Here is a 14,939-nt window from a genome sequence, read left to right as displayed (position 1 = left end):
TAAGAAATCTTTCTCTACCCTCATGTCATGGAAATATTCTCCTGTTTCCTTCTAAAACTTTTATGGTTTAAATCTTTACATTTAGATCTATGGTCATCTTTGGATTAATTTTTATAAACAGTGTGAGGTAAGAGTAGAGATCTATTTGTTTCTATATGGATATACAGTTTTCCTAGAACCATTTTTTAATATGACTCTTCTTTACTCATTGAATTGTTTTGTCAACTGTGTTGAAAAATCAAATGTCCCTGTAAGTAAGTTTCCATTTCTGGGATCTCTATTCTATTCTGTTGATTTATTTGTCTATTTTTATGCCAGTACCACACTACTGAAGCTTTACAGTAAATATTAAAGTAGAGTAAGTTCTTCAACTTTTTGTTCTTCTTTTCCAGATTGCTTTAGATAGTCTAGGTCCTTTGCATTTCTATCTGAAGTTTAGAATCAACTTGTAACTTCTGTTTAAAAACCTTCCTAGGAATATGATTGAGGTTCTAATGAATCTATAGACCCTTTTGGGTAGATTTGATTCTTAAAGATATTGAGTCTTCTAATCCATGGACATGGTATGTCTCATCTGTTATTTAGGTCTGCTTTAATTTTTCTCAGCAATATTTTTTAGTTTTCTGTGTGGGGATCCTGCATCTCTTTTACTAAACTTGTTCTTAGATATTTTTGGGGGGCATTGATCCTATAGTAAATGAAATAATTCTTAATTTATGTTCTGGTTACTTGATGCTCTTATATAAAAATACAAATATATGTAGACATATATAATTTATTTATGTGTTTTAAACTTGCATTCTATGACACTACTAAATTCAATTACTAGTCCTGGTAGTTGTTGTGCAGATTCCTTAGGATTTTCACATACCTTATAATATCATCTGCAAATCAATACAGTTATATTTCTTCCTTAGCAACTTTAATACCTTTTATTTATTTTTCTCCCATTATTGTAATAATGTTGAATAAAATTAGCGAGACTGGGTATACTTGCCTTGCTCCTGATTTTAGGGAAAAGTGTTTAATTTCACATTTAAATATAATGTTACTGGCTGATTTCACATGGATGCTATTTGTCAGGTTTATAAAGTTGAGGAAGTTCCCTTCTACTCCTTGTTGCTGAGAGTTTTTATTCTGAGTAAATCTTGAATTTTGCCAAATGCTTTCTTCATATTGTACAACTTCACAGAAAATATGGAAACCTCTGCAGCTGCATTCCCTTCATCACTCAGTCTCTTTCTATAATTGTTATATGTATTATGTCTGCCTATACATTATAAACCCCCCAGGACAATATTATAATTTTTGCTCTAAATAGTCATGCATATTTAAAGAAATCAAGATGAAAATAAATTTTTGTATTTAATCCAATATTTGCAATTTCTGATACACTTTTCTTCCTCAGGAACCAAGTTTCCATCTAGTATCAGTGGTACCATTTCCTTTCAGCCTGAAAAACCTCCTCTAGTATTTCTTGTATTGCAGTTTCCTGACAGCAAGTTTTCTTGGTGTCTTTTATTTGAGTATATCTTTATCTCAGCTTCTTTAAAGGGGTATTTTTACGCCAGATTTCTGGGTTAGCAGTTCTTTCATTTATTTCTGCACTTTCCAGATTTTTTCCACTCTTTTCTGTCCCCTCACAGTCTCTTGAAAAGTCAATGGTAATTCAAATTACTGTTCCCATATATAATGTGTCATTTTTATATAATTCCCATATATAATATAATTTTCATGTATATGTGTCATTGTTCTTTGGCTGCTTTCAAGATATTTCTCTATATTTAGTTTTCAGAGGCATGTGCCTGGGTGTATTGTTCTTTGTATATACCATTCTTGGGTTCCATTGAGCCTCTTGAATCTAAATTTTTTCACCTAATTTTGAAAACTTCAGCAATTATTTTTATAAACATTTTTTTCTGCCACAATCTCTTTTCAAGATCCTCATCTCAAAAATGTTAGACTTATTGATATTATCACACAGATCTAAGGCTATTTTTATTTTATTCTATCTTTTTTTTTTTCTATCTGTTGCTCATATTAGTTAGTTTAATTGATGTATCAATAGGCTCTCACACTTTTTTGTCATCACCTATTTCTTTCGAACCCATGCACTGAATTTAATATTATTTTAGAAAATGTATTTATTGATTCTAAAAATTTCCATTCAGATCTTTTTATCCTATTGTATTCTGTGATTTTCTATCTTTTCATATTTTATTAACATTTTTCTTTATTCACTGAGCATATTTAAAATACCAGCTTTAAATGCCTTTAATCTTAAATTCAAGATTTTATTCACATCAAGATTGATCTCTGTTGATCATCTTATCCCCTGAATTTGGATCACATTTTTCTGATTATTCCTTAGTCAAATAATTTTACATTAAGTACTGGGTAGTGTTAATGATATGTTGTAGAGACCTTTGATTCTGTTAAATTTCTCCAAAGAGTGGAGATATTTTTGTTTTAGCAGGAATAATCTTGATGGGAATCAAACTGAAAATTCCATGTCTTGGGAGGAAGCTTAAATTTCAGTTCAGATCTTTTATACTCACTGAGTTGCTTTAAGTCTACACTGTGGTTATGTGGCTCAGAATTCAGCCAGAGATTTGGGTAGAGTTTATACATAGAATTTGGTACTCCCCCTTGCTGACTCACTCTTTTCTTGAATTTCACTCTCATTTTCCGGTGGTTGTGGTTTTCCCAACTCTGTCATCTGTCCTTCCATCACAAGTACTATAGGTATTCTATGAGAGCATTAGCCACTTTGCATGGCAGCAACTGATGCTTGCATGAAGTTCAAGTCATAAAAATGGCCACCCAACTTTTCCCTATCGCCACTTCCAGGTGGCAATTTCCTTCTAAAATCTGTCTGCTCTAGTTCACTCACCACAGTGGTGTCAGAGGAGGCCAACTAAAACAGAAGGCTAAAAGAAGATCCAAAGCCTCATAACATAATTCCCAAAATATTCAGGTTTCAATTCAGAATCACCCATAATACCAAGAACTATGAATATTTTGAACTGAATGGGGAAATGATGATCAAATAGATACCAACACCGAGATGAAAGAGATGTTAGAGTTAATGGACACAAATTTTAAAGCAGCCATCATAAAAATACTTCAATGAGCAATTAAAAACATGCTTAAAACAAGTGAAAAAATAGAAGGTTTTGATAAAGTAAGAGAATGTATAAAGAAGAACCAATGGAAATTTTTAAAACTGAAAATACAGCGACAAAAACAACAAAACCTCAATCAATGGACTCAACAGTGGAATGGAAGGAAAAGAGGAAAGAATTACTGCACTGGAATTTAGAACATTAGAAATTATCTTATCTGAACAAGAAAGAGAAAATAGACTGAAAAAGAGGAACAGAAACTCAGGGACCTATGGGATTGTAACAGAAGATCTAACATTCACATCATCAAAGTCCCAAAAGAAGCGAAAATGGGCGGGGCTAGAAAAATACTCTAAGAAATCACGGCTGTAAACTTCCCAAATTAAGCAAAAGACATAAACCCACATATTCAAGAATCTGATAAACTCTAAATAAATGCAATGAAATCCATGCCAACGTACATCATAATCAAAACCTGAAAACTAAAGGAAAAGAAAAAGTCTTGAAGCCAGCAAGAGAGAAACAAAACCTTATCTATAGGGGAAAAACAAATTGAATGACTGTGAATGTCTCATCAGAACCATGGATTTCGGAAGGAAATAACACAGCATTTTTCCAGTGCTGAAAGAAAATAACTATTAACCTGGAATCATATATCCAGTGAAAATATCCTTCAGCAATGAAGAGGAAATAAAGACATTCTCAGATGGAGGGAAACTAAGAGAATTTGTCACTAGCAAACCTACCCTAAAAGAATGGCTAAAAGGAAGTTCTCTATAAAGAAAAGAAAGCGTAAAAGAAGGAATCTTGGAACATCAGTAAGAAAGAAAGAATATGGTAAGCAAAATTAAGGGTAAAAAGAATAGATTTTCTTGGGGCCAGCCCAGTGGCAGTAGTGGTTGAGTCTGCGTGCTCCGCTTGGGCAGCCCGGGGTTCACAGGTTTGGATCCCAGGCACTGAACTACGCACAGCCCATCAGGCCATGCTGTGGCAGCGTCCCACATGCAAAATGGGGGAGGATTGGCACAGACATTGCCTCAGGGACAGTCTTCCTCAGGCAAAGAGAGAAGGATTGGCAGCAGATGTTAGCTCAAGGCCAATCTCCCTCACCAAAAAAAAAAAAAAAAAGAAAAAAAGAACAGACTTCCTTTCTCCTTTTGTATCTCCTAAATATGTTTGAAGGTTTGTATTAGTTTGCTAGGGCCATTATAACAAAATACCACAGACTGGATGGCTTACACAACAGAAATTTATTTTCTCATCATTCTAGAGTCTAGACGTTTGAGACCAAGATGTTGGCAGGATTGATTTCTTCTGCAGCCTCTCTCCTTGGCTTATAGATGGCCCTCTCCTCCCTGTGTCTTCACATGGTCTTCCCTCTGTGTGTATCTGTGTCCTAATCTCTTCTTATAATGACCACAGTCATATTGGATTGAAACCCACCCTAATGACTTCATTTTAATTTAATTACCTCTTTAAAGACCCTATCTACAAATTCAGACACATTCTGAGATACTGGAGGTTAGGAATTCAATACATGAATCGCAAGCAGACAAAATTCAACGCATAGCATGGTTAAAGCAAAAATTATGATACCATCTGATGTGGTTCTCACTATACACAGAGGAAATGTTTAACACATTAATATATATTTTGTTTTATATAATTATGTATAATTACTAGAATAATATATTATAAATTTGGCAGAGTGAAGAGATATAAAGGGAAGTACAGTTTCTACACTTCACTTGAGCTGGTAAAATGATGACACCAGTAGATTGTGATAAATTATGTATACATGATGTAGTACCTATAGCAACAACTTAAAAAGTTGTACAAATAAATACATTCAAAAACACTGTAAAATAGAGAAAGATGGGCACGGACATTATCCCAGGGCCAATCTTCCTCAGCAAAAAGAGGAGGATTGGCATCAGATGTCAGCTCAAGGCTAATCTTCCTCACAAAAAAAAATAAAAATTTAAAAAATTTTAAAAAACACTATAGGCAAATCAAAATGTATTTCCAAAATGTGTTCCTACAACCCACAGAAAGGCAACCAAAAATGCAGAGAAAAGAAAAACAAAGAAAAAAAACAGAAAGCAAAAATAAAAGGGCACATTTAAGCCCTAACACATCAATAATTACATTAAAGGAAAATAATCTAAATACACTAATTAAAACACAGAGACTAGCAGAGAGTATTAAAAAATAACCAACTATATGTTCTCCACAAGAACCTCATTTCAAATATAACAATATCAGCAGATCGGATAGAAAAGGATATGCCATGCAAATATTAATCAAAATAAAACAAGAATGGCTGTAGTAACATCAGATAAAATAGATTTAGAGCAAAAAAAAAATTACCAGAGAGAATGAGAGATATAATATAATGATAAAAGGGTCAATCCACCAAAGACATACCAATCCTAAATGTATATGCACCAAACAGTACGTGCAAAATATGTAAAACCGAAAATTCTGCCATTTATTTTGTTCAAGTTGATAGATTTATATTTAAGTATTTCCATTTTTTGGAGTTATTGGAAATGATATTGTTTTTGTCATTTCAAATTCCAATTGTTTATTACTGGATTATGTGGTGACCATGGAGACAAAGAGGCAGATTTGGGACATAGTTTGGAGGTCAAATTTCCAGGACTCGTTGAGGGATTGGACTATATTGAAAAACTAAAGAAGAGGGGGAAACTGAGGACAATCTCAGATTTGGGGTTGGAGTAACTAAGTGGATGGACATTTATTAAAATAAGAAAGACTGGAGAAAAAAAATTTCGGGAGAAAAACCACGAGTTCGGTAATATTGCCCTCAAGGACTTCATAAGCACATAGAATTTAAGGTTTGGGATATTTTTTGTGATTAGATTTTTAATAGCAGATTTAATTTCTCCAAAGGATGGACTATTCAGATTTTCCAGTTCTTCTTGTGTCAGTTTCGGTAAGTTTTTTTTTTTTTTTTGTGAGGAAGATCAGCCCTGAGCTAACATCCATGCTAATCCTCCTCATTTTGCTGAGGAAGACCAGCTCTGAACTAACATCTATTGCCAATCCTCCTCCTTTTCCCCCCCCCCCAAAGCCCCAATAGACAGTTGTATGTCGTAGTTGCACATCCTGCTAGTTGTTGCGTGTGGGTCGCGGCCTCAGCATGGCCAGAGAAGCAGTGCGTCAGTGCACGCCTGGGATCCAAACCCCTGCCGCCAGTAGCAGAGCGTGTGCACTTAACCGCTAAGCCAGGGGGCCGGCCCGTAAGTTTTATTTTTTAATGAATTTTAATATCTCACCTAAACTGTCAAACATATTGGTGTAATGTTACCGACAATACACTTTTACATTTTTAATGTCTCCAGTATCTGTCATGATGCTTCATATTCCAATCCTGATATTGGTAATTTGTGTTTATTCTTTTTTTCCTGATTGATCTGTCTTGGAGTTGATCAAATGTATTAATCTTTTGAAAGTGTCAACTTTACCTTTGGCTACTGTCTCGAAAATATTTTAGTTTTATATTGTATTGATTTTTGTTCTCATCTTTATTATTTCTTTTCTTCTAGATTCTTTAAATTGATTTGTTAATCCTTTCCCAGTTTCTTGAGATGGAAGTATAGATAACTGGTTTTCAACTTTTTCTTCTCTTCTACTATATGCAGTTAAAGCCTATAAATTTCTCTCTAAGCACTTCTTTAGCTGCATCACACAGATTTTAATATTTTGTTTTTCTATTTTAATATAGTTCAAAATGTTCCTAATTTCCATGCGACTCCTCGAACCAACGTTATTTTGAGGTATATTTTATATAGTTGTGGATTTTTTAACTATCTTTGTGTAATTGATTTCTGTTTTAATTTTGCTATGGGCAGACAACCTGCTCTGAATGATTTCATTTCTTGGAAATTTGATAAAGTTTGCATTATAACTTAGCACACAGTGAATTTTGGTAACAGCTCCATGTGCATATGAAAAGATTATGCACTCTCTTGTTATTGAATGCAGTGTTCTATAAATATCAAATAAGTCAATTTGTTTAAATTATGCTGATTATTTTCCATGTCCCTATCACACCTATTAGTCTTTTGTCTCCTTTTTTTTCATTTATTGGAAGATGTGTCAAAGTCTCCCACTATGATATTGGATTTGATTATTTTTCCTTTTAGTACTGTCAATTTTTACTTTATGTATTTTGAAGCTATGCTACTTGGTGCATAAAGACTTAGAATATTCTTGTCTTTCTCGTGAACTCATGCCTTAATTATTATAAAATATCCCTCTATATCTCTAGTTATGATTCTTACCCTAATACCCACTCTCTATTTTATTAGTTTAGCAACATTAGCCTTCTTTTGGTTGGTATTTGCATGTATATGTTTTTCCATCTTTTTACTTCTAACTTTTCAATGCCTCTATGCTTAAGATATTTATTTGTAGGTAGCATATAGTTTTTTTTTGTCTGTTATCCAACATAAATAAATAAAGTTCAATTTATTTATTATTTTCTTTTATATTTATGAGTTTTATGTCATATTTAAGAAATCTTTTGCCAAACCCAAGACTACTAAGATCTTCTCCTCTAGATGATTTCCTCTAGAAGTTTTATAGTTTTAACTCTTACATGTAGGCCTATGATTCTTTGGAGTCAAATTTTATATATGATGTGAGGTAGCAGTTGAGGTCTTTTTCTGTCATATGGTGATCCAAATGTTCAAGCACCATCTGTCGTAAACATTATGCTATTCTCATTGAACTGCCTTGCCACTTTTGCCAAAAATAAGTTGACTATTCAACAAAACGGACAGAGTAGGGAAGTCCAAGGACTTGTTGTTTTGCAGAAAAGCCAAAAAAATGAGCAAAAACTGTCAGAATCAACTTTCTCAGAACTCTGGAAAATAGTCAAAAGTTTCCAGCATCCAAGCAAACCAACAAAAAGATGACGTAAACATGGTAGGAGAGGTTTGTGGTATTTTAACTTACCCTTGTTCAACCCCTTTCCCCAGCTCAGTGGCAGTCTTGAAGAAGGCAACCAGCATTCCTTATGTGGGTCTCTGCTTCTAGAGGGAGCAAGGTAGATCTTGTTCTCAAAGAATTGTGTTTGTCTCTTTTGACCTCTCTGAGTGTTGCCTAAAGGACTAATGCACAGTGCTCTCATTTGGTTTATCTAACTCTGAATTCTCTGGGGTATGAAAGCAGCTATATGGAGGATATTTCTCAAAAACATTGAAAGGTAATGACCTCAGGCTTTTGCTGCCATTACCACCCGGGACAAAAGATTAGCGTTGAGGCAAACAATAGATGCACCAAAAGATTGGCGGGGAAATCTGGAAAGAGAGATACTTTGGAGAATAAGGGCCTTGAAAAGCTCCTGCATATAATGGAGAGTATAGAAAGCATCACTCAAACCTGGGGTAGGATGCATGCTCAAAGAACACACAACACAAAAAAATCATTTGTATTTCTATATACTGGCAATAAAAAAATTGAAATTAAAAAAATTTCATTTACAATAGCATCAAAAAATTAAGACTAATGAATAAACTTAACCAAGAAGGTGTAAGACTTGTACACTGAAAACCACAAAACATTGCTGAAAGAAATTCAAGAAGGCAAGGAAGAACTCTGTGATGTTGCATTGGAATTAAAGCTATCAGTATGAATTAATGATTCAGGGAGAGGGAAAAAAAGCTTTCATTCTTCCTGACTCTTATAAATGAAAGAACCTAGAAGCAATGACATCAAAATAGCAACGAACACTTCTAGTGATCAAACTTGTTTTCTAAATACTATACACCATTAAAAGTATCTAAGGGACCTTAGAGACTAGTTTATTCCAAGGCTGATGTGGAAAATTATAAGATGATTCTGGAACATCTTGTGCTAAAATGTGATAAATAAATGGCAAGCAATAAGACATATTGGAGTATGTCTTAACCATCCATTTGGTTTAAAACTAATTTGGCCTGATCTTGTTTTTCCAAAAGGGCCAGATGTGGCCTTTGAACATGCATTGTATATTTGCTTTAAGCATTTATTATGTCACAAAGACAAGAACAAATGCCCTTAAGATAGAGTAACTTCCCCTACATCAGCATTTCCTTAAGGATAAGCATCTCTCTCTGTCTAGGCTAGGGATTGATTGCTGACCTGCTGTGACCACCCAGCTGGAGACCACAGAGCTGCTACCTGCTGTGCTCATCAATTGCTATGTGAATCACTGTGCCAGCTAGGCAGGCTAGGCAATCTCATGACTGTTGTAAAAGGGACATTCCAATCATATGTGATACATGCTCTTTGATAGTATATAACTGCTCTGTACACCCCACTTCTTTGGTGCCCTTCCTTCCTCGGGGAAGGAAGGCCCCAGGCTATATGGTCTTCAAATTTGGCTCATAATAAACTCTCCCCAATTTTGATTTATAGATTGATTATGGATTATTGTGTTGACAAATGTAAGGAAGTGCTCGAAAAAATGATAGGGAAATGGCAAAGATTGCAAGAACCAGTTTGATGTGGCTCTCACTAGTCAAACCTGGGAGAATTTGAGTATCAAAATGAATAATGATTGCATTAGATTATACAAGTTATTGAATAAAAAAGAATCCATGAGTCCATACCAATACTAAAAAAACAAACAAACAGTAAAGATGAAGCCTCTTCTTTACAGTAGAATACCAACTAATAAATGTAATGGGAAAGACTGAGTTGGAAAACCACCATTTTGCACCCTCAAAATAAAAATTGATTCAGGCAAGAATCATCAACGAGGAACTCTCATACACTGCTGGTGGGAGTGCGAACTGGTGCAGTCACTATAGAAAACAGTATGGAGATTCCTCAAAAAATTAAGGATAGAACTACCACATGATCCAGCTATTCCACTCCTGAGTATTTATCCACAGAACTTGAAAACACCAATGCGTAAAGATACATGCACCCCTGTGTTCATTGCAGCGTTATTCGCAATAGCCAAGACTTGGAAGCAACCTAAGGGCCCATCAAGGGATGAATGGATAAAGAAGATGTGGTATACATACACAATGGAATACTACTCAGCCATAAGAAACGATGAAATCCAGCCATTTGTGACAACATGGAAGGACATCGAGGCTATTATGCAAAGTGAAATAAGTCAGAGGGAGAAGGTCAAATACCATATGATATCACTCATTAAGTGCTAGATAATAACAACAACAAACAAACACATCGAGACAGAGATTGGATTGGTGGTTACCAGAGGGGAAGCAGGGAGGGACGAGGGCGAAAGGGATAATTCGGCACATGTGTGTGGTGATGGGTTGTAATTAGTATTTGAGTGGTGAACATGATGTAATCTATGCATAAATAGAAGTATAATGATGTACACCTGAAATTTATACAGTGTTATAAACCAATGTTACTGCAATAAACAAAAAATTTAAAAAAAAAAAAGAATCATCAATGAAAGCTAAAACTCCTAGATGTAGGTTTGTTGGGGAATAGTGTACTTCACAGTCTCAAAGATTATGTATTTCATTGGTTAAAATGATGGGGATGATATCTTTTTAGTGAGGAAATCTGGTGGACCCACTGTAACTAGTTAATTATTCATCAATGATAACATTACCAATAATGTGACAAAAAACTTTATATCAGGTAACTGCTGTATGTGATACAAGAAGGACACAGCATCACTTATGTAGTATTCTGACCAAAAATGTATAATCTGAATCTTATGAAGAATACATCCAAATTGAGGAACATTATACAAAATATGGGCCTGTATTCTTCTTTAAAAATGGCATTATCATGAAAGACAATAAAAGGTTGAAGGACTGTTCCAGATTACAGGAGAGTAAATATATGGCAACTTAATACAATATGTGGTCCTAAATTGAAAAAACTAATAATTAACTGTGAAAAAGAATTTTAGGACAACTAGCAAATTTTGAATACGTACTGTATATTGGATTACAGCATTGTATCAATGTTAAATATCATGAATTTGATAATTGCACGGCTATATGAAAGATATTGTCCTTGTTCGTGACTTCACTCACATGTGGAAGATAAACAAATAAACACATAGATACAGAGAACAGATTGGTGGTTATCAGAGGGTAAGGAAGTGGAGGGAGGGCAAAAGGGGTAAAGGGGCACATATGTATAGTGACAGACAAAAACTAGACTTTTGTGGGCGAACACGATGCAGTCTATACAGAAGTCAGAATATAATGATGTACACCTGAAATTTATATAATGTTATAAACTAATGTGATCTCAATAAAATAAAATTTAAAAAGAGAATTATGAGACAGAGAATGTGGCCAAATGTTAACAATGACTGAATCTACATGAAAGTTTTATTGAAATTTATCGTAATATTTATGTAGATTTTCTGTTTTAATATTCTCAAAATAAGCAATGAATAGAAAAATAATATTTTGTCAAGTATTTCTATAAGTTAAGCAAGCATGGAGTCTTTCTGAGTAAGCTCAATATACCATTTTAATAGAAACTTATGAATTTATCATCATACACGCACACACACAAAGCTTTCTCTTTACACATATGTATGTAACACTTACTTGGGCTAATTTAATGAAGATAAAACACAGAGAATATTTTAAAGGGTGGAGATATGTTACCAGCAAAAACATATTGGGAAATGTGATAAGTGAGCATTAATTACAGATTTACTGGCAGCCAAAGGAGAGAAGCATGGAGAGTTTTTCTTTGCCATACCCTGACTCATATAAATACCTTAAAGACATTAAAATTTTCTCACATTACCTATTAAAACTCATCATTTCAGGTTCTAGAATATGAAATTATATGAAAAATAAGGTACAAATTTCACTTCAAATTTATCAAAATTACAAAGAAATCCTTGTAGAATGTATTTTTAAATAATCTATGTATTCAATAGTTAATGTATTTGTGCTAATTTAAAATACAATTAATATTTACTAATTCTCATTAAAATGGAAACAGGAATATGTAGCATAGTAACACTAACATTTTGTTTATTAGAAATAATACATGTTCACACTCAATCCAGGGATGGAGTTGTGGAGGCTGGGGTAGCGGTGGCAGGCACAGAGAGCCATAATAACTTGACTCATGTGTTTGCGATGGAGGGGGTGTTGTTGAAAATACAGCTCCAAATCTGGGTTCCCTGGGGTAGTAGCTTACCCTGGAGTCTCCAGAAAAATGCATAAAAATCTCTGTTCCCTGGTACCCGACGTTCAGAGTCCTCCGTGATCATCATAATCTAGGTTATGAAGACTGCGTTTGAGCAGGTATATTTATAGATGTGGGGTAAACTTCTATGGGAGGAAAAAGAATGAGAGTACCCCTTCGAGACTAGAGGGTTATAGGGGCTAAGGTATGTGTCTGAGAATATCAGGACCTTTGTCTGGCGTTAAGTAAGCAGAGTGAAGGAGACCAGAATCACAAATATGGGTGATCCTAGTAGAATGGAAACTGGTGTTTGGGAGGGGAGAATGAGAGGTTCTGAAAGCCTTTTTAGACTAGTGTGCCAAGGACCCCTGAGCTCCTCCCAAAAAGGTACTGCTTAGGCCCCAGGTCCTGACTACCATGAATATCTTACTTCTTTACTCTTGTCTAACATTTTTGTGTGCTAGATTCTGGAAATGCACAGATGAAAAACAAGTTCCAGAACTCAAGGAGGTCACAACAAATGAAATAGGAATTTTAATGATTACATTCTTTGTGAAATCAGAATAGGGGGGTGACTTTTGGGGAGTTGGGTCTCTCCAGCACGTTCCTGACATGGTAAATATTGGAAGATGGTGAGTGTGCTCTGAATAGAACCAGTTCTCTTAGCAGCACAAAGCAGAGGGATGGAGGTGACTTTTCTAGGATGCTGAAGATACCTGAATCTCATCATCCTTCATGAGGAGACCTTCAAGAGGCATTTGAGGAGTTTTTTTCAGATGAGTCTAAGTTAGACAAGCAGTCATGCTAGTTCAGGCAACTTCTCCCACAGACCAACCCCCAATCTCTGAGCTCTCTGGCCTCTCCTATATGCTTCCCAAAAGAAAATTCTTCTTTGTGATCCATAACGCATTCGACATTCATCAACATCTGGAAGCTAGTTCTCTTCCAGATCCTCTTTCTAGTTACTTAAGAATTATTTTGCTTTATCTTCCTCTCCTTTTCCTGCTATTTCTTTTCAGGAATGTGGTGCATATAGTTGGCCTTCAGTCCCCTGTGCCATTTTCGTTTCTGTTTTAATTTCTTTCACCTCGTCCAGGAGGCTGACTTCCCTCAGGGGAGCATATATTTTCACAGTGTTTGTGTGGTCATCGACTGATCTTGTGGTAATTGATGTCCACAGTAGGACTGATCCTCACTCTTGAGCAAATAGTCCCCATCCAAAAACCTACATCCGAGCACCAGCCTCTCCTGGCTCTCCTCTCACGTGATTTTATTGTCAATACAGTTTCTGCTTGGGGATGGATCAGAGTGGATGGATTTCCTCCTCCAGATACTGAAGATGAGAAAAAAGCAAAATTGAACCTGTAGGGGAAGAAACTCAAGATAGGTTGCTTGCTATGCACTAGGCCCGGAGTTGGGCACTGACTAAATAAATGCAGACAGGCTGGCAGTTATTTATCTGTGCTTCTTCATTTCTTGGATCCCCAAACTTCTCATGACCTCTGAATTTCTCACTACCCGAGTTCTGCACCAAGGTCATCTCCTGAGAATGGGAATGGGAATATCAAGTTTAACTCTAAGCCAAAGAGGGTATGAGAGAGAGTAAGATCTAGAGTAGAATTTCCCAACCTTGATGCTATTGACATTTTGGGCCAGACGTGCTGTTGTGGGGATCATTCTGTGCTTTGTAGAATGTTTAGCAGCATCCCTTGCCTCTACCCACTGGATGCCAGTAGCAAGCACTCCCCAGTGTGACAACCAAACTGTCTTCAGGCATTGTTAAATGTCCCTTGGAGGGCAAAGTCACCTCCATTTGAAAACCACTGACCTAGAGTGTGGCCTTGAGAGTGAAAAAGCATTTATTTCATATATAATGCTACTTGTGTCTCCATGGTAATAACGAGCCCTCTGGCTGCTTAATCACCTGAGTTTCTTCTGGATTATCTAAATATGAGTCAGTTTGACTTATTTTTCTCCACCAGTTATTTGAGTTGGGTCCACTTGCCCTTTTTCTTTGTTAGCACCTGAGCCCTCTCTTTCTGTAGCACTCTGGAAAGCAGAGCCTTTTCTCAATTTCTTAGCCTTCAGCCTCCCTGGGTGCACAATTCTTTTATGGTTTTGCCAGAATTTTACTACTGGTAGCTAAAGGGTCATAGAAAAGGAAACAAAGTATCAAAACTGCTGGAATTTCAATTATAAATTATTTCAAAACCCTTGTGATGTTAAATATACTCTACATACAGAGATACAAGGGATAGGGCATGGCTATCTTCTCAGGGACCCTCCCCGCTATCTCTTACCCCTTGCCTCAGGACTTCGCAATTTCCCTCAGTTCAATACAATCTCTTGCCCTTTGACCCATTTTCATAGACCAGAAAATGATGTATTCCACAGTTAGAGAAGCTTCAAATTCGAGATCTATATCTTAACAGTTGTGCCAAGTTCCACAAGCTTCAACTTCCTATTCTAAAAAATTGAAGATGGTAATATCTATTTTCCCTGGATTGTTATAAGTAATTAATGAGTTACTATAAGTAATGTTTTACACCTGTGGCTGACATAAAGTAGGTACTTTAAAAAGTCATTTTGTTAATCCTATTTCCCTGCACAACTATTATGTCAATACATCATTTTATACTCATAAGA

The sequence above is a fragment of the Diceros bicornis genome, chromosome 7 (assembly GCF_020826845.1).
Source record: "Diceros bicornis minor isolate mBicDic1 chromosome 7, mDicBic1.mat.cur, whole genome shotgun sequence".
NCBI classification, from domain to species: Eukaryota; Metazoa; Chordata; class Mammalia; order Perissodactyla; family Rhinocerotidae; genus Diceros; species Diceros bicornis.
This window is presented reverse-complemented; position numbering follows the sequence as displayed.